The sequence below is a fragment of the Haliotis rubra genome, unplaced genomic scaffold, assembly GCF_003918875.1.
Source record: "Haliotis rubra isolate DU_JTF1 unplaced genomic scaffold, ASM391887v1 Scf130, whole genome shotgun sequence".
NCBI lineage: Eukaryota > Metazoa > Mollusca > Gastropoda > Lepetellida > Haliotidae > Haliotis > Haliotis rubra.
The window spans coordinates 1,778,035-1,797,613 of record NW_025765226.1 but is presented as its reverse complement, the minus strand read 5'-3'; the positions used below and the strand labels follow the sequence as shown (position 1 = coordinate 1,797,613).

Below are 19,579 nucleotides of genomic sequence, written 5' to 3'. Positions count from 1 at the left end.
ACAATAAATGGATTTTTACTCAATGTCTATCCATTTTGTGTTGTCTACAATAAATCAAATCCGACAAAAGACGCTTATATCTTCTGCGGCATGTTTGGCGATTTAGGCCGAGTGAGTCACTTGATTGTTTACTGAAACACACACTGCATTAACAGCGACTGCATGCAGGTGAACGTCCAGTAAATGGCATGCGTGAACATATTGATATTCTATCAACACGTTAAAGTAGCTCTTAAGTGCGCTTCAATCCATTTTTAGCTCTGTGGATACCGTCGTAGAAAAAGAGTTGACAACTGCAAACAGGTTCACAGGAACTGTGAAACTGATGGCTAAGATCACCGTGAAGAATTGTGATTCCATGAGCACCATAGCGTTGTCCAGTTCAATATTTGTAGATCGTTATATCCCAAAGAAGACTAAGGTCTTTAACACTCTATATCTGTTGATGGTTGTATCACAATGGAGGAATTTAAGTCCCCCTTGGGTGTGCAGCTGGAAGATTGTACTGTCGTCGATCAATATATAGATACTTGATATGTGTGTTAATAACGTTCTTTCGAAAAAATGTAGTTGTGGAACTCATAGATAGCACTTTATGGGATTCTAAGGATCGAGCTGTGAGAACAACACAATCAGACAATAAATACTCGATCTTTATGACAAAAATATCCATGTATATTGCAAAAAGATTTAGCAAATGACACGCTTCATTTTCCACTCATGCATAAGGAGCACGCACAGTAAATCTCGAGGTACTTGCATTTCGAATATCATTGTCGTACACATTTTATTGGTTGGATTTCAATACCAGAATATAACTGACCCCAAATCATATGCGTCAATTATATATTTTACTACGTAGGACATGTTTGACAATTGAACTTATATTGAAGATTTGCTTGGTTTGGTTTGTTTCTTTTCTTGTTGAGAAAAATAAAACCGTTCTTCTTCAATCACATTTTTTCAATTTTTTAAAAAGAACTATCATGATGATTTTTAAAACATTCATATATTTTCATGCTGACTTAAATGATTACATACTTTACATAAGCACAAGTTAATATGCAAGGGTTAATGTACAAGTTTAAGTGTGCAATGGTTAATGTACAAGAGTTAATGTACAGGCGTTTATATACAAGGGTTAATGTGCAAGAGTTAATGTACAGGCGTTTATATACAAGGGTTAATGTGCAAGGGTTAATGTACAAGACTTAATGAACATGGGATTGTGTACGAGAGCTAGTGTAAAAGGGTTAAGCTACAGGGTTTGTATAATTTTCACAGCTTTTTGTTTTCTTTACACCAAACAGAATTTGTTTATGAGGATAGTCAATACTGGGCATTCCTTTGCACTGACGTTCTGTATTCATTTTACAATGGTTAATGTATAAGGAGTATGTGTCGATCTCTTTTGCCTTGCGATGAAATGTGAACTATTTAATGTTTGTTCACAAACATGATTGTCATTATATCACTGTTTAGCGGGCTTTAAGAATGTTCAATGAAGACGTACATTTCCATTGTGAGTATCAGGACAGAAATAGGAACGGTCTCACAATAACAGTAACATTTCCAAATTCAATCTATGTAGTGACTCGCAGAATTAACTTCCATTGTCAACAAATCATAGGTGTTTTCAGTAACACTATATTTACGTAATTAGTTAGTGTACTTCACAGATTCGTGAGCATTGTATTATTATCATTCAAAACCTCTGTTCTATCAATATCGCTATTATTAGTTTATGAAACAAGCTTAGGTTGTTGAATAGCGTGTACGCACATAAAACATGCAAACTCGTGACTATGTAAACAATATTTATTTTGTAAGTATTATTTTCCAGACAGATCCGTTTGACAATATGTTCTTGTTTTGTTTAATAATAATAATAATGGCACTTATATTGCGCTATATCCACGCCATGAAGGTATGCTCAAAGCGCATTGCCTCAAACGATGGAAACAGAGGCAGTTGAGTTCTCCACAATGGTATGAGTTATGTATCTTTTACGTATAGTGCTTGAAAAGGTAGGATTTAAGACTGGATTTAAAAGTTTCAAGAGATGGAATCAACTTCAGTGATTCGGGTAGAGAGTTCCACAGAGTAGCGGCTGAGACAGAAAAGGATCTGGAGCCGAAAGTTTTAAGTTTGGTGACAGGCACCCGAAGGAGCTGTTGTTGACTAGAGCGTAGAGTTCTTGAAGGGAGGTATGAGACAGTCAGATCACTCAGATAGGCAGGTCCAGTACCATGGACAGCTTGGTAAGTGAGTGAGAGAATTTTGAAAATGATTCGCTCAGGAATGCGAAGCCAGTGAAGCGAGTTTAGCACTGGTGTGATGTGTGCCTTAATATTCGTCCGAGTGACCAATCTGGCAGCATAGTTTTGGATGTGCTGCAGACGTCTGATTTGTTGTTTGGTGTTGCAATAGTCTAATCGAGAGAATTGCCTGTTGTTTAATGCCTCACTCCCGAATTCCAGTTCTATGGCGGCGATCGGTATATAATCGAGTCTGGGTGAACAAAGGCCCAGAGCCTTCCCGCCCCGGGGTCCAATATTCAGCCATATGTACTGACCAACAATAAAAACGAAACTCAGAATTCATGAAAATTATACTTTTTCAGCATGAGTTTGGATTTGATACTTTAGCACAATTGTTTTGATTTCTTGAATTGCGTTTCTTTTGCTGGTCAGTATGTTTTCTGGAATCCCCAGGTGCTCAAGTTGTTGTGGTATGAGGACTACATTTACCCATCATACAAATGTCATACCCATCCTATAGACAAATACTTACTAAATATTATGTACTAAGTATACACATGGAACGTATTCAGCACCCTGTAATATGTCTCATCATAGTGATGAAGCTATCGATGATGATGATATGTCAATTATGGAATTGTTCAGCAACACATTTCAGGTAATGAAAAACAAGGTTTCAGATTGAAAGGCTTTGCCAAAACGCAGCCCACATGAATGTGAAGCATACTACCCACTCATATCATGAAAATCAGTATCTCTGACTGGCCGTTCAAGGGTATAAAATGTGTGGATATACCATCCGTTTCATCATACTCGTGGCGAGGAGAAGACTTTCATTGGGACTGAGATGGCAGCGGGTATGGGCTCACTCAAGGTCATCGGACGTCTTGTTGCTGCCACTCTGTCATCAGTGGACCTATGTTGAAACACCAACAAACAGGCGCTGTCAAGGATCGACGAAGGCCATTGCAATCCACTCTGGACAGCTGAATATCATGACCCAGGCAAAGGTCCTTCCTGTACAAAATGTGGGACAGCATTGCATGGGAAGTGGCGGGCTCACTGATAGCTTGATGAGTGAGTGGGTATGTTTTTACGCTGCGTTTAGTAATATTCCAGCAACATCACGGTGGGGACACCAGAAATGGGCTTCACACATTGTGCCAGTGTGGGGACTAGAACCCAGGTCTTCGGTGTGACGAGCGGACGCTTTAACCACCAGGCTACCCACCGCCCCGTTGGCATGATGAGAACGGGGAAGGTTGTCATCTGGTCATCCGGATACACGAGGTACTGATGTCTGACTGAGTTTGGTTTTACGCCGCTTTTAGCAATATTCCAGCAACATCACGGCGGCGGGACACCAGGAATGGGCTTCACACATTGTACCCATGTGGGGATTCGAACCCGGGTCTTCGGCGTGACGAGCGGACGCTTTAACCACTAGGCTACCCCACCGCCCCGATAGCATGATGAGAAGGGGGAAGTGTCATCCGGGCACGTGGCGGATACACGAGGTAGTGATGTCAATCACGTCGGTTGATTTTAAAGGGGCCTATACGGACAGCGAGATCCGGCACTATCTCATCATGAGTCGTGCTTGGGAAATACCTTTTCAATGAACTGCTTTTTCCACCAAATTAAGAGGGTTCACATTTCTCATACAAATTGACATATTGCCTACATTTTGTTGTTTTTCTAGTCAATTATTCAATCTTCCATCAGATAATCAATCATTACCGCTGTTCTAGAAGTACGAAAGTTTGACACATTGTGTTCTAAAACAGAATGGTGCTTAATTAAGTCCCATGTATATACTTACAGTAAACATACTGAAATTCACATCAAGTTTACTTCGTCGATAATGTATTATTGCTTATAAAAAAATACGAATTATTCCCCTAAGAAAATACTGGCTGAAACAAATTGTAACAAATAGGTACATATCATATGCCTCACAGAAAGCTATGTCCTATTAAAGGAAGTGATTTTTTCCTTCCTTCAAGAATCTCGTGTCTTAGTGTCTTCAACTATGATTAAGACCTTTTTAAACAAGAACCTGAAATCTTCCTGAAGGCGCCTTTGTTCGTGTACTTCTATTGTATTCTCTTGTTTTCTGTCGACACATTCATGGGAATCATTCACCGAGACAATAATACAATTATTGGTTGGTTCCGCTTCACGCATAACAAATTACAAAGCTTCTTTACGTGTTGGAACTCTATCGACCGCAAGAAATGGACAATAGGAGCTAAGTATATTGAAATAATATAATCTAGAGGATATGTTCACAAACAATGCATCTGAGAGGTGTTGTATTACTTTAGAACTTTCACAGTGGGTTGAGTAAGTGCGTGATGTTGTCATTGTTAGAGTGCAAAATCTGAAAAAGATGTATCAGAATTGGAACATACCCATTCTGTCCCAGCCGGCTGTCATCCAAAGTATAGCTGCTCTGCATGAAACGTTCGTAGTTGGTCTCACTGAGAAGGCCTCATACAACATAACCATTATTGGAAACATCGCTACATATATCTTAAACCTAGGGATAAGTACTTTTATCTTCAGCACTGAATTCCAATACAATTATATAAATCCGAAATATATTTCTGGTCCCTGTCTCAAAAAGTAATCATAATATTTAAGACTATCAAGGAAGTGACTTTCTTATAAATATAGCAAATATTTTCAGACAAGCATAATAATACCTTATGGATTCTCAAAGTCAGAAAGGATTTGCTTGGATGTTTACAATCTTAGAAACGGACCGAGTTCAGATCTTGCAACGTTGTATACCACTAGTACACACGAAAAAGGCAATTCCTTAATCCATGGACAATAGGCAACAAACGTGGCGGGCGCAGATAGAGTTGCATATGTATATTCAAAGAATGGGGACAATTTGGCAAAAAAGATGTCATGTCCACATCTGAAGTTTACTGATTGTACAATGTGTGAAATGTTTGATTTCTTTATTAATAAGATCTGCGTAAAATGTGGAGGTAAAACATTAAGTGAGTGGGTGACTTAGTGTTACTCCGCTTCTACCAATATTCCAGCAACATCACGGCTGAGGACACCACAGATGGGCTTCACACATTATACCCATGTGCGGAATAAAACAATTAGAAAAGAAGTAGCATCCTCAGCTCGCCAGTTGTTAATCTGGTTTAATTAAGAAGTATCGATGTTCTAATATGTTTACAATAACCATCAAATAGCCAATCACCTTCCACTCCTGAAATAGAAAGACACAAATGAGACCGCCTCCTGTGTTTCATATTTAAATTTATGCGTAAAGATTAACTGTGACAAAAAAACAACTCCACAATGATGTACATGTATAACAAAAGGAAAGATTTCAACTTGTATAGTCAAATTTATGTTGAGCATATTCCAACAGTTCCAGCCTTCGGTGGTTACATTTCACATCTTTTGAGGTACAACGAAGCATGCTCTTTATACCAAGATTTCAGAGAGCATAATTCGACTCAGAAGTTGGTCGATCAAATATTCACCACTCAAGCCTCAGTAAAGCTTTCAAAAACATTATGATCGACATGTGAGGTAAATTCCAATGTTTGACGCTTCAATAGCAAAAGATATACTAGTATCCCCTGCAAAAGATATGCAGTTCCCTATTTTGACTTATCAAAACTATGGGATTCATAAATATAGGAATTTCATAAACCCATGTTCATGATATAGTCGCAATTGGAGATACGACTCTGAATTTAGCAGAGTTCTTTCGGATATGGAAAGGGTTTTGTCGCTTTCATTTAGGACTGACATCAGCTGTTTACCAAGTTGCCTCTCCTAGAGATTCACTTAAACATCGAAACGACCAACCACATCATCCATAACGGTCCACGGACGTCATAGTGATAATAATTATGATCATATGTTATAATGTTCCCAATGCAGACGGCCGAAGGTCGATCATTTACGCGTAAACGATGATGTTTCCTCTCGAGACTTCAGTTCGCCTTCGTTAACTGAAGCAACCAAACACAACAGCCGTAGACGTCCTTCGAGGCAATAGTAAGAATAACTAGGATTATAACAGTGGTTCCCGTTGCGCCGATACTGATGGCCGAAGGTCGCTCATCCACAACCGATATCTTGGATCGGCGATATGACGATAACGATGTCTTCTTCAGAATTAGGAGTTGGTGTTCTTCCTTCCAGTTAAACACTTGAAGAACTTGCCTTCGGCAAATACACACTATAATAGAAAAGAATTTATTCTATGAGTAAAAAGGCAGAATGTTACGTTTGTGATACACTCAAAGTGAGTGAGTATAGTTTTACGCCGTTTTACCAAAATTCCATCAATATCACAACAGAAACTGAGTGTGAGTGAGTTTAGGTTTACGCCGCACTCAGCAATATTCCAGCTATATGGCGGCGGGCTGTAAATAATCGAGTCTGGACCAAACCATCCAGTGATCATGAGCATCGATCTACGCAATTGGGATACGATGACATGTATCAACAAAGACAGCGAGCCTGACCACCCGATCTTGTTAGTCGCCTTTTACGACAAGCATGGGTCACTGAACACAAATTCTAACCCGGATGTTCACGGTGTCAGATAATTTCACAGAAAACATACTTGAATTTGTGTCCTCCCTTGAAATATTACAGGTTTCCCAGTCATTAATGAGTCTTTGGGTTGTGTTTGTCGTTTCACTGCTATTAAGGTAGGCGGGTTCCGTGGTCGTTGACGTGCTGACAAACTGTGTTGTCACTGTTGTAGTTGGGGAAACTGTAGTAGTACTGGTAGCAGTTATATCAGCAGGTGTAGTCGTAGAAGAGGCAGCACTAGGAGGGAGAGTCGCAGCTGTAGCCGTAGTCGCAGTCGCAGCAGATGCAGCGTTAGCAGACGTAGTAACCGTTGGAATACCATTAATACTCCCTGCCGCAGTTGGAGGGAGAGTCGTAGCTGTAGGCGTAGTTGCAGTACCAGCAGATGCGGCGTTAGCAGACGTAGTAACCGTTGGAATACCATTAATACTCCCTGCCGCAGTTGGAGGGAGAGTCGTAGCTGTAGGCGTAATTGCAGTCGCAGCAGATGTGGCGTTAGCAGACGTAGTAAGGTTGGAATACCATTAATACTCCTGCCGCAGTTGCAGCAGATCGTAGCTGTAGGCGTAATTAGCAGATGCACGTTAGCAGACGTAGTAACCGTTGGAATACCATTAATACTCCCTGCCGCAGTTGGAGGGAGAGTCGTAGCTGTAGGCGTAATTGCAGTCGCAGCAGATGCAGCGTTAGCAGACGTAGTAACCGTTGGCATACCATTAATACTCCCTGCCGCAGTTGGAGGGAGAGTCGTAGCTGTAGGCGTAATTGCAGTCGCAGCAGATGCGGCGTTAGCAGACGTAGTAACCGTTGGAATACCATTAATACTCCCTGCCGCAGTTGGAGGGAGAGTCGTAGCTGTAGGCGTAATTGCAGTCGCAGCAGATGCGGCGTTAGCAGACGTAGTAACCGTTGGCATACCATTAATACTCCCTGCCGCAGTTGGAGGGAGAGTCGTAGCTGTAGGCGTAATTGCAGTCGCAGCAGATGCAGCGTTAGCAGACGTAGTAACCGTTGGAATACCATTAATACTCCCTGCCGCAGTTGGAGGGAGAGTCGTAGCTGTAGGCGTAATTGCAGTCGCAGCAGATGCGGCGTTAGCAGACGTAGTAACCGTTGGCATACCATTAATACTCCCTGCCGCAGTTGGAGGGAGAGTCGTAGCTGTAGGCGTAGTTGCAGTAGCGCCGTTAGCAGACGTAGAAGTAGTTGTCGCAGAAATACCAGTATTGGTCGTTGTAGCCATATTACTGCTTGTAACAAAAGCTGGTGTAGCATCAGAGGCTGTAGACTCAGTTGAACCACCAGCGTTTGACGCAGCTGCTGTAGGTGTTGGACACCTATCAATGGGCTTTGTGTCACTGTTATCAACTATATTTAGTGTTTCACTGTTGTAATAGCCTGTAACCGAGAAAGATCATCATGATACGGAAGTCAGTAATGATTTGTAATTATCTTACCGTCGTGTTTCCTGCCAACAGTTGCAAATATGGACCAGGCTTCAGCGAAATGAGTTACAAATTTATACATTTCTTGACTGAATGTGAATATTATTCCGATCTACGATATGGCTTTCCACAGACCGCTTTCCCTGCATTGATTACCTTAAACTTCACCGTAGAGGAACAATCCAAAAACATTGTGCAAAATGATAGGTTATCTATTCCCATACGCAGTTTTTTCTGCTATGTATAAAAGGGGAAGGTTAGTGCACATTGTACCCATGTGGGGAGTCGAACCGGGTTTTCGGCGTGACAAGCGAACGCATTAACCTCTAGGCTACCACACCGCCCCACTTTTCCAGAACATGACACAGCTGATGGTATATTAGGATCAGTTTAAACACCGCTGAACCTTACCTATGGAGCATCTCTTGATGTAGACAGACGAAGACGTTGACTCTGAGGTCGCGGGTTGTTCATTTCCGATATACAGGGAGTTGTTCAGGGCCATCCTGCAGAGACCGAGAATTGGTGTGTAGTCACACGCGACACACTCCGTGTCCCCAAAGTCTGTGGTCAAACACAGTTCTTGGCAGCTGGCAACGTCAGGGATGGACACGTTGAAGTGGGTCTCCGAGATCACTCGGCGATTTAACGTCTCGAACTGGCAATCTGGAGTTTGAATGCGTAGTAATAGAAAAGACAAAAAATGTTCCTCTTCCTTAGGAATTCTTCTAAAAGTAGAGACAGTTGTACAATTCTGACTGTATCATGAGGATGTGTTTGTTTGACACCACATTCAGCGGTACAGCTGTACGACAATCGAGTCTGGACCAGACAATTCAGCGAATTACACCATGAAATACGAGCTGGGCGAGCTGGCTAAGGCGCCAGGCTAGTGATCCAGGGAGGTTGAGGTGCCGGGATCGAGCCCACCTGTGACCGGGTGTAAAAACCTTGGAGTCAACTTTGTTTGCAGACCCTTTCAGTGTTGTCACAACCCCTAGTGTACTGTACACAACCCTGTGCACTTAAAAGAACCCACGAATCCGTTGGTATATGACCAGATGGTGGCCACATGAATACGTGCAAACACCTAGTTTCGGGTACAGCAACGTGCAGTGAACTTGGGCAAAGTACTGTGACTATGTGTCCCAGTCCACCCAGCTTTGAATGGGTACCTCATTAGCATGAGAAAGCCATAATAACTCGGTGCGGCTTGTGGCTGCAAGAGTTGTATGTTCCCCAGGGAGTTGAGATTGATAATACGATGTGCCGTTGAGATTGCCATCCAATGATCGAGGGGAAAATACCAGCGCCTTGAGCATGCACTAGTTGCCTGGATATGTGCGCGATATAAATATCCTATAATAATAATTTCAGTGTGGGAGCGAGTTGGGTTAAATACCGGTAATCCAGTTACATCACGGAGTGTCAGCTTAATGAGGGAAGAAAACCCGAAGTAATGCAACCTCAGGCGTTGAACACTTTGGTGAAACCTACAGCTGCGATCGAGCCGACAAACCAAGAAACCTAATCGGGTAAAGTGGGATTCAAATCCATGGCCACAGGAAGCTGGCGTGCCATGCACACCTAACACTGTAGGCGGATTGCGGCGCCTTAGACGAATGGATTATCTGGTTCCACTGGAAATGTTCTGGATGGAGATACATATAATGGCAGGCCTCTGCCCAGCTAACATTTTCACGTTGTCACAACGTTGTCACAACGTTATGCATTCGTTGTTACAACGTTATTCTGTGGACTCCCATTTACGTTGTCACAACGTTGTGGCCTAAAGAAAGAATCTCAAAGTGAAGTTATAAGATATTGTGACACGAAGTTATAAGAAACGTTCTTTATAAGAAACGTTGTCATACCGTTTTGAGGAGACCAAAGCCCAACGTTTCCTCAACTTAAATTTGCAACGTTGGTATTACGTTGTGACATAACGTTAGAAAGTGACGTTATACTAGCGTTGTGTCATGACGTTACCAATCTACAACCTTCCCACAACGTTACGAAAACGCTGTGTGTTAGCTGGGTGATTTCACGCCTCATTAATCTTCATGCCTGAGCATACATCTCTTTTGGTCCTGATTCAATTACTATTACAGAGCGTAAGTATATATTTGTAATTCAGCGTAACCATCATGTAACTATGGAAACATAATACACAACATGACAACAAGCAGTCTCGATTATCTAAGGAAACAGATTCCACTAGGTATATTTGGCAACTGGCTGTTCGTGACAAGAGTAATCATGTCCTGAATCCGCACACAACAAAATGTCAGCGTTTGTTTCCTGGTAATTTAAGTAAGTAAAAGTAAAAGTAACATTATTAAGTTTGGACTAACCAATCCAGTGACTGGGCAGTGTTTATGAATTGTTATACAATAAATATATTATTCATAACATACCTTCCTCCTTCTGGCACACAACTTGACACTCCGTATCGCACGTTGTTGTACGGAACCGATACTCCGCTTTATCAAGTCGAACACAGAAGTCCTGATCCTGATGGTTGGGTTCATTCGCACGCCACAGGTTGAAGTTGACGAGAGGGCTGCAGTCCCCTTGCCAGTGATACTGTGTGTCGGATGCGTCGCTGGCCTGCCGGTCGTAAAGTCCCGTCCATATGTCAGTCGTCCTGTGTGAGATCAGAGAGTCAGAAGATGTGGCATGTTTACAGAGTTAGGTGATGTGGCATGTTTAGAGAGTTAGGTGATGTGGCATGTTTAGAGAGTCAGGTGATGTGGCATGTTTAGAGAGTCAGGTGATGTGGCATGTTTAGAGAGTCAGGAGATGTGGCAAAGTATAGAGGCTCTTTTATATCCTTCTTATCGGCCAATCAGATTCAACCTCTAATATGGCCTCAGACCACAGTTACCTCCCTTAACTTTTACCATGACCCGGAAGGAAAGTAGGAGAATATAGTGCCTTGTTTAAATGGGCTGTTCTGTGTGTACTAATTTTTTCAGGGTGACTTGTGATAGCTTAAATGAAAGGTAAGACATTGTACTTTATTGCAAAAATATTTCGGTCCACAATCTACACATGGTATTGACACCAGCCTTCCATGATTTGACCCCAAGTTCAAGGCTGTCTAGTGTGTTTCGGCCCGTAACTTCCGGTGACCATTGTTTACAGTGGATACAGCAAAACTGACATGGTCGATCCAGGCCCATATTTTGCCGGTTAAGTGACAAGTGGCAGGTTGGTCAGCATGCAACAGGAGAACAGCCTACGACCGATATTAATTATGGTGGACTGGCATGTCAGTGTAGATAGCAAAGAAGGAAAATAATTGTGGTCTGAGGCCATATTACTTGCATTTGCGTTAAACAAAATGGCGGTCGCGGTCACGATACACTGATCTATAATCAAGATAACACGTGGCTTACATCGCGAACTGCATCAACTTTCAGCGCCTTTAGAAAATGGTAAAATCTGAGAGAAAAAACATCTCTCGACGGTCAGCTGACGGGGAATTTTTTTGAAAATGTTGTAATCCGCCGAAATCTCCATTGCAGTTTACGAACCAGGGCTTGATTTCGTTATGCGATTTTCTTTGTTATCGTTCGTCCAGCCAAAATGCTCCAAAATTTTAACCTAGTTCGGTAAAGTCAGAAACTGGACTTTAAAGTTAGTTAACGCCCATAGTTTAATGACGTAATATAGTCAGCTACATGCCACACAGTACGTGTGAAAGCATCACTACTTGTAGTACTTGAGTTATACACTTCATTACCTGTATGTCGATATTTTGACAGGGAATGGAATAAATTAAATGAGACTTCATGTATCAACTTGTGCGAAGAACGTTTAGCATGCATGGTGACAATACACTTGCTACTATGGCATGCGAAATATTGCCAAAGCCTACTTGTCCAAGAGCGCGCTGGTTTTCTGTCTCGCTTGACGCTTAAAAAGGGCGGGGCGAAAACGTCCAAAATCCCCGTGGGTTTCCAAATAGTCTCCCATTTGCTACCCCTCAGCAGTGAAGATGTTATCAGCCCGTGAGTGACAAGGCTGTAACGGCTATGGGTGGCTGGCAAGAGCCCGGACCATGTCAAAGGTTAACCTTGGAATTTACTACTAGAATAAACATGTGCCTTATAGTAAAGCTGAAGGGGTCGTTGTCGGCACAGGTACTACAGATACGTACCCCAGGTACGACAAGCATGGGTTAGTGAAGGAGCCTGACCACCCGATCCCGTTCGTCGCCTCTTACGACAAGCATGGGTTACTGAAGAAAACACAGAAACGTGTCCCTCACAAAAATATCAACATAAGACGGAGATCTGCTTATAATGTAAGTAAGTCCAAGCTATTGTGGGTAAAGAACCTACTCACAAGAGTGAATCTGTTTTCCATGTTTCGGCAATTTTCCCAAAAACAGTTGATTCTTCCATGTTCCTGATAATCAGCATCTTTTGTTCGATACTGTCACATACATCTTGAGCTTCATTCCAAGTGTACAGCTTTTCCAACAATGTGAAAGTTTGGCCACGCCTTGTTTCCAATACTGCGCCACCTGAAACACACACGTCATCTCATGCACAGGGTATTAAAACATATTAATTAATGGGGAATGAGTGAATGCTCGCAGAAAGGTGACGACATCCTCCCCACCGGTGTCGTCCGTTACAAATACGTGCAAAGGCAAGTTGAGTTGATGTATGAAACTAACAAATAACACTGATATCGAATGCATGTTACCACGAACAATGATATCACTGACCCGTGAAGATCCGGTTAGAATTTATCTTCAGTAACCCATGCTTGTCGTAAGAGGCGACTAACGGGATCGGGTGATCAGGCTCGCTGACATGGTTGAAACTTGTCATTGTATCCCAGTTGTGTAGATCGATGCTCATGCTGTTGATCACTGGATTGTCTGGTCCAGACTCGATTATTTACAGACCGCCGCCATACAGCTGGAATATTGCTGAGTGCGGCTTAAAACTAAACTCACTCACTCAAACGTCCACCTCAGAATGTTTGCATCTAAGAAATGCTATATTATGACTTCCAGAACTTTGTTTGGGAGGGAGTTTCAAGATGTGTGCAAATTTCCATAAATGTTCATGGTGTTTGTTTGTTTGTTTATTTGTTTATTTGCTGTCTAACGCCACACAGAAATATTACAGCTATATGGAAGCGGTCTGTCTTAAAAAACAATCCAGTGATCAACAACATGAGCACCAATCGACACAATTGGGAACCGATGACATGTGTCAACCAAGTCAGCGAGCCTGACCACCCGATCTCGTTAGTCGCCTCTTACGAACAAGCATGGGTTGCTGAAGACCAATTCTAACCCGGATCTTCACGGGTATCCATCGTATTTAATATGATAATGACTCTTTGTTGTGTTCAAGGATAATGCATCAAAGGCTAGTAAATGCGATATTAGATTTTTAGATTGATTATTTGCTCAATGGAAATATACACATATCTTACCGAATGTCACAGGCAGGGAAATATCAACCGTTTTAATTGCTCGTTATATTTCCTCGACAGAACATCCCTCAAGATGTTTGTCATTAATCCTCCCCTTAAGAGATGAATATGGCAATATGTGTTTACTTTCAAACATTCATTTAACAAAGACAAACAATCATTTAACAAAGACAAACAATCTTATACGTACCTGGCCCTTATTCATTTCTTATGGTACATGTAACAGACTATTTGACAATACATTTTGCTGTTCCATAAACCTAAACGATACATCATGGTGACGTACAAGGCAAGGCTTTGCTTAGTATGTAAACAATTGATTTGACAAAAAGGGACAAATGAATATTGAACAAATGATGTATGGAGATAAACGTTTTCTCAGCAGTCTGTTGTCAACAAATATTAAGATGAAAGGAAACAAGTCTTCACAGGTGCTACAAAGTGCAAACACAATTAACGAAGGACAGATTTTGTAAAAATATTGACGTTTACATATGAAAACTCATAACGAAATATCGTCGAAAAACGAATATTGAATGTTGTTTTTTAAGTCACATCAGAAATAATCAGTGTTCATAGTACAGTTTGTCGGAAGAACAAAGTTTCACATCACATGTGTCCATTGTATATGGGCACTCGATCTCTCCTCAAGTCGGCCTGTGCATAGTGTACAGTTGTGGGCATTTTGGTAGGCGTCTATTTTTATTAAAATTCTCTGTACATCAGACAACCGATCAACAAGATGCTTGGTTGACATTTTTGAAGATGCTATTTGATGAACAAAGAGATTTTTCTGGGTTACGTCTTCTTTTTATTCTTGAGTACAACGTTTCAGGGCTTGTTCTGGCCTAATCATCAGGTAAAAAAGAAAATTTGTTTTTTACCTGATGATGGGACCAGAACAAGCCCTGAAACGTTGTACTCAAGAATAACAAGAAGACGTAACCCAGATAAAATATAAGTTCATCAACAAGATGTTTCAGGGACCACTGGTTAAGGTAACATTCAACTCATATCTGCTGCAACACCACCATTAAGGATGTGATAATGGACCTTTACAATGGCCTGTGTGACAAATAACCGGTAGTAAAGAATCATGACGTTAACACTTGATAGTGGTACTTAAGACATAAATAATCGTTGAATGATAAATCGATGAACACCTCAACAATTCTAAAGCTGCAAACACTGTGTTCCGTAAGTTCTGGAACAACGGTATGCATTATTGTTGATACACTGTTAGACACTGATGAACATTTACAGACAATACAATATAGTACGAGTCTATAAGGAACTAATACATGTCAGGGTCAAGATGGATTTCGTTGCTGTTTCCATCGAGATTAGACGTTTAGCTTGCCTTGAACCGTACTGGGGTTTGGTTGGTTGGTTGGTTGGTTGGTTGGTTGTTTAACTTGGCACTCAGCAATATTCCAGCTATATGGCGGCGGAAAAGCGAGATTTATGGATGTCAACTTCTTTATTGTGAATAACGGCGCAAAACTAAACTCACTCACTCAAACGTCCACCGAATGATTACATCTAAGAAATGCTTTATTATGACTTCCAGAACTTTGTTTGGGAGGGAGTTTCAAGATGTGTGCAAATTTCCATAAATGTTTCATGGTGTTTGTTTGTTTATTTGTTTATTTGCTGCTTAACGCCACGCTCTGAAATATTACAAATATATGGAAGCGGTCTGTCTTAAAAACAATCCAGTGATCAACAACATCAATCTACGCAATGGGGATATGTTGACATGTGTCAACCAAGCCAGCCAGCCTGACCACCCGATGTCAACTTCTTTATTGTGAATAACAAGTGTATGCTTACTCCTTCATATATGGCGGCGGTCTGTAAATAATCGAGTGTGGACCAGACAATCCAGTGGTCAACATCATGAGCACTGCTCTACGCAATTGAGAACCGATGACATGTCGGAGAGCGGAAGGTCGCGGGTTCGATCCCCGACCGCGGCATACCAAAAGACGTTACAATATGGTACTTGTTGGTCCCTGCCTGGCGCTCGTCATTAATGGGTACAATTAGGACTGGTCGGCTCGGAGTCAGTATAATGTGTCTGAGTGGGGTATTCATGCTTCACTGCGGCATGGTATCTCAGTGGGCTAGCACTATAAAACCAGCTTAAGTCTGGGCTAGTACAAGCAGCCGCACATACACATACACACGCATGCACGTCGTCATATGAGCGAAATATTCTCGAGCACGACGTAAAACCCAATTTCACCTCATCTCACCGATGACATGTGTCAACCAAGTCAGCGAGCCTGACCAGCCGATCCCGTTAGTCACCTCTTACGACAAGCATAGGTTGCTGAAGACCCGAATTCCTGTGGTATAACCAGGACTAATATTGCAATTTGAAAATTATGCCTGAGAACAGTACACGTCGAACGTCATACGATATTTTCTTTATTGACGAAATGTGACAATCAACAAGTTATCCAATTTTTGTAGTTTTATAATACCTTCGTATTTATGTTTATATGTGACGCAGTTATATACACATGGAATAAAGTATCGCAACACCTATGATTTTAACCGCCGTATAGACATATCTATTTGTATCATGATTGTGTTTGTTATAATTAATTTTACCCTTTGTACGCACCAGTCATTGATTTTTAGTTATGCACCTCACGATCAAAGGTGAGCATCCCGTGCATTAAGTAAAGTCGTCATTGAATGGAAAGTCGGTACATCACTGGCAAGCTAGATAGAGTTGATGTACCGCATCTCGATGGCAACCCTCTGAGCGAGTGAGTGAGTGAGTGAGTGAATATTGCTTAACGCCGCAACAATAAGTTTGCAGTTACTTGCGGCCTAATCCTCTGAACACAAGGCCCGCCTTCATGGACGACAATGCAAGGTCACATGGTCGTGCAGATACCGTTGTTAATTTCTTGGGGTGCCAGTCAAATCGCCCCAGCTACAAAACGCCCCAGCCAATTTGGTCAAAATGCCCCAGATTTTTGGTCAAATCGCCCCAGGTTTGGTCAAATTGCCCCAGGGGGGTAGTCAAAATGCCCCAGTGTATTTAAATTGGTTAAATACATATGCCACAAATGCATAGTTTTTCTCAACTTCCATATTATATACTTCCTATAATATTATATAGAAATATTTCTGATAGATTTTCTATTAGTAAACTGATAAGACCAAAAGTAATATTCATGTATAAACAACACTATAATACCAATTATTTGCATGTTATTAATGCTTTTGTAAAGAATTACAAGAATGAAATGAAATGTTTGTATAAAATGTGTATTGGCCATAAATGCATAGTTTTTGTCAGCAAGTATGGTATAATACTTATCAAAAGAATCTAGAGCTTTTGTTAATTAATCTTGTCAAAAAGGTGAGGCCATAAATGCATAGGTTTTCTCAACAAGTATGGTATAACGCTTATCAAAACAATCTAGAGCTTTTGTTAATTAATCTTGTCAAAAAGTGTGGATAAAAACAGGCTATTAAAACATGTTCACTAATTGATATTCAGTGCTGTGTTTAGTTAAAGGAAATGTTGAGGCTCGAATGTATGAGCATTTCAGGCTATAGAAACATATTCACTAATTGACCATCACCTATCGAGATTCAAAAATGTAATTTTGAACGATTCTAATATCTACAGTCATTTTGACTTAAATTTCGGTAGCAGATTGTGTCTAATCATACATTCCCGTCTCCAGCTTGAATGTAGTGACCTTAATGCGCACAAATATTAAAGATTTATATCTCCAACATCCTCTTGCTCTTGTGGCCATAACTATGAAGACTCTGCTCACTATTTCTTTTCATGTACTCTTTACAACGATATACGTCAAATTATGTATTTTTATACTGAAGGATTTGACCTAGAATCAGTTTTGTTTGAAAACCAACGCTGCTCCTCAATAGTAAACAAAGAACTTTTAATTTCAGTGCACTCTTTTATAAATTTAACATGAGGATTTGATCCAAAATATTTTGTTTATATGACATATACCGTTTAACAATGATTGGCGTTATTTCTCGTTTTTGCAACATTTATATATCATTCACATTGTACATTCATCATGACGAGTTGATTTTTCCTTCCATTGTATCCCAGAGCGGTATTCATATAAGCTTATGCTTGTTTACCAATCCGGTTCCTTTCTTTGGAAATAAATATGTTTAAATAATAAATATTATACCATACTTGTTATGATTACATAATGCCATTTGTTGACCAAAAACTATTTACAGCCAATAAACATATTATACAAACCTTTCATTTTACTCTTGTAATTCTTTACCAAATAATTGGTATTACAGTGTTGTCTATACATGAATATTACTTTTGGTCTTATCAGTTTACTAATAGAAAATTTATCAGAAATATCACTATTATAATATTATATATAGAATATAATATGGAAGTTGAGAAAAACTATGCATTTGTGGCATATGTATTTAACCAATTTAAATACACTGGGGCATTTTGACTACCCCCCTGGGGCAATTTGACCAAACCTGGGGCGATTTGACCAAAAATCTGGGGCATTTTGACCAAATTGGGTGGGGCGTTTTGTAGCTGGGGCGATTTGACTGGCACCCAATTTCTTGCGTCAAGCAATTTCACCTTGATCCGCCAGGAGTTCAGATGCCAATCCCAGAGCATGTTTTGGACATAATGGGTTGCAGAGAGATCGTCCAGTACAAAAGCTTAAGGTATTGAAACAAGCGCACCATCAAGAAAGGAACGCAATACCTCAACGTCAAATTCAACGTCTAATGCAATCATTGAGGGTCAGGGATGTTATTGTAGTTGGTGAAGGTTACACCAGATATTGACATTGTGCCAGGTAATTCATACTTATGTGAATTCTTGAGGATTTTTGCCACAATCTTAAAAATGACCGCAGCTGTTAACGTCATACGGCTATAGTTATCAGCACTACAAAAGGAGTAATTTTTGCCACGTTTGCTCCTCTGAACAAACTGCAGTATTTCGTTCTTTTGCTTTTAGATTTGCATTTTATCATTCATTGAAAATCAATTTATCCAGATAGTTAGTTAAATTGAGATTTGGATAAGTTCCTTTGATGTGGTTAATGATAACATTGATACCTTTAAAATTATGGCGTGTTGCGATACCTTTTTCCATGTGTATAGATTTATAAAGCCCACATGCATATACAAACTTTTCATAATCACAACCAGTTTATGTTAATGCTTTACCATCGAAGCTTATTTGAATGCTAACACCAATACGTTAACCAGCAAGCTATTTTATATACGGCTACATACTGACATGCAGTGTTTGTGTGGTTGTTGTATGACGCCGCTCTCAGCAATATTCCAGCTATTGGCGGCAGTCTGTAAATAATCGAGTCTGGACCAGACAATCCAATGATCAATATCATGAGCATAGATCTACGCACTTGGGATACGATGACATGTGTCAACCAAGTCAGCGAGCCTGACCACCCGATCCCTTTAGTCGCCTCTTACGACAAACGTGTTGCTGAAGACCAATTCTAAGACCTGATGCGGGTAGCCATCCTTACCTTGAGCAGCAACGGCCATTATCCACACTGTGTAAAGACAGGCGACCTTCATATTAACGGTGACCTGTAAAATAAAGACAATAATCAGTGTAGTGAGTGAGTTTAGTTTTACGTCGCGTTTTAACAATATTCCAGAAATATCACGGCCGGGGACACAAAAGAAACAGGCTTTACACATTGTACCCGTGTGGGGAATCGAACCCGGACCTTCGGCGTGATGAGCGAACGATTTAACCACTAGGCTACCCTACCGCCCCAACAGTCAATG

At 40.8% G+C, this 19,579-nt stretch overlaps 1 long non-coding RNA gene across 1 annotated transcript; it reads left to right on the top strand.

The window, feature by feature from the left end:
* The first annotated feature begins 6,414 nt into the window (after window positions 1-6,414).
* Window positions 6,415-19,142, top strand: LOC124267297. The gene is made up of 3 exons (XR_006896000.1): window positions 6,415-6,429; window positions 11,401-11,403; window positions 19,062-19,142. It is a non-coding gene; the product is annotated as an uncharacterized LOC124267297 (long non-coding RNA).
* Window positions 19,143-19,579: the final 437 nt, after the last annotated feature.